General features: G+C 39.6%; 1 non-coding gene across 1 annotated transcript; it reads right to left on the bottom strand.

Annotated features, from left to right (window-relative positions):
* Positions 1-818: 818 nt before the first annotated feature.
* Positions 819-890, bottom strand: Trnap-ugg (transfer RNA proline (anticodon UGG)). The gene has a single exon. It is a non-coding gene; the product is annotated as a tRNA-Pro (tRNA).
* Between the last annotated feature and the right edge of the window lie 1,174 nt (positions 891-2,064).

Raw genomic sequence — 2,064 nt, 5'->3', positions numbered from 1 at the left:
AGAAAACGTAAAATCAGTACTGAACTATGATCTTCCTCGCTGGTTTTTGCTTTACCCTCCCACCACCCTCACCCTCACACACCGTACTGTCCCCAGCCTCCGTGGATTTGTCTATATCAGTTTTTTGTATGCAAAGATTAAGTCCCATAGTGCAACGACATAAATCCAAAGTTTAAAACCGAAAGCAGTTAGGGGAAATGTAGTATAAAACCCGCTGATCATATGAATACTCAGGGAGAAACTGGAGAGAGACAGACAGACAGACAGCCAGAGAGAGAGATGCCCTGGTTTTAGGATGTGTTCGTTGATTTTTTTTTTTTTTTTTTTTTTTTTTTTTTTTTTAACCTGATATCATTATTCTTATTTTATTCATTATTTTCTAATAAAGTCACGAAACGGACGAGTCCCCCTAAGCAGGGGAGAGTACTTGTAATGGTGGCAGCAGATGGAACAAGAACAGAGTTTGCTCCCTTTAATCGTGACGGCCTTTTCGAATTTCCTATCGTTTCGGTCAGATATTGACGAGCACACCAGTCATTTGATATTCAGCCGGCTTCATGTATCAAAGAATAATTATACTTTCTTCACCTATAATATAGTCGTGCAATATAGTTTGTTCTCGTTAATTCTTAATATGTTTTGTAGCCATGATCAATTAGTGTTCGGCAATGCAATCCAAAAAAAAAAAAAAAAAAAAAAAAACACACAATTGTCAGGAAAAATTATATTGCGTGGCGGAATTTACAGTTCACTTCCAACAACAGTAACAGTCACAACCATCACGTGAATCGGACAAAAGAAAACAAAAAAAAAGCGATGGGCTCGTCCGGGATTCGAACCCGGGACCTCTCGCACCCAAAGCGAGAATCATACCCCTAGACCAACGAGCCATCTGTATCACTCCGTTGAAATTGTTATATAAATAATTTCCTTCCGCTGCTCCGAATCTTGAGAATCCATGTTATAAGTATGAAAGTGTTTATTTCATAACACCGAATTTACTCTGTGAACAATGTTTCGGCCTGTTACTATTTTTTTCGAACCAACTCCAGACATTCTACATACTACCTTATGTAGGTCTAGTGAATCCAAAACACGATACACGTCTTGCACCTGTTTCCATAAAATTAAATTATGATCTTCGCAGTTATTTCATATTGAAAACAGTAAAGCAACTTACAAGATACGAGCATCTCTCCCATTTCTTATCATTATCATTAATATTATCATTATTATTCCTTTTTTTTCTGAAAATCGCTTCTGTTCTTCTTTTTCTTTCTTTTTTTTTTTTTTTTTTTTTAAACTTTTTTTTCTTTGTGTGCATGTTTGTTTGTTGTTGTAGTTGTTGCTTTTTCTCCTCTCGTGGATTGTCCACAGGCTCTTCAACGTACCAAAGACAAGTTCGCAGGTCTGTTTCGTTTGGTTAGTTATTTTCTGTTCTCTACAAGACGATAATAAAACAAGGCCGGCAAGGCAGCTAACTTCCGATGGAAGGGAGCGTATTAATACAGGTCATCACGGGCGAGGCATGAATATGGTTTACTCCCTTTATCTGCGCGTCTTTGTATGTGTTCGAGAATGTTCTCCCTCGTCAGTTTGTGAGTCAGTCTCTGCACATTAGTTGTATTTTCCTCGTGCACATTTGTGCGTGCATGCACTTCATGCGCGAGAGACAGTGAAAGTGAGCACATGTCTATGCATGCGAATGTGTACTGGTGTGTCCCCATAGATGTGTTATTTTAGACTGAGCCATTTGAAGTCCGTGGTGTGCCGGCCCGCGTATGTCTGTGCAGCCCACACGGTGTCTGTGCCAGTGTGCGACATGGTGTTTTAAAGCGTGTGTGCCAAACGTCTGACTGAACAGACAGCGATCGCTGCTGAACTGGAGCAATGACGGACATCACAGAACTGTCTTTGAATGAGGAGTTTGGGGAAACTGGGTAACTATAGCTGGCCCTGGGGGTGGCCCATAAAAGATGAATATTCAGTGAAATATTTGAAACAAATCAGTATGATTATAAATACAATTACAGAAATTAGTGGACCTCGTAAAAGAGACGTCTT

Source organism: Babylonia areolata, chromosome 18 (assembly GCF_041734735.1).
Source record: "Babylonia areolata isolate BAREFJ2019XMU chromosome 18, ASM4173473v1, whole genome shotgun sequence".
Taxonomy (NCBI): Eukaryota; Metazoa; Mollusca; class Gastropoda; order Neogastropoda; family Buccinidae; genus Babylonia; species Babylonia areolata.
Note: the sequence above shows the minus strand (reverse complement) of the source record. Positions and strands in the feature narration are given on the sequence as shown.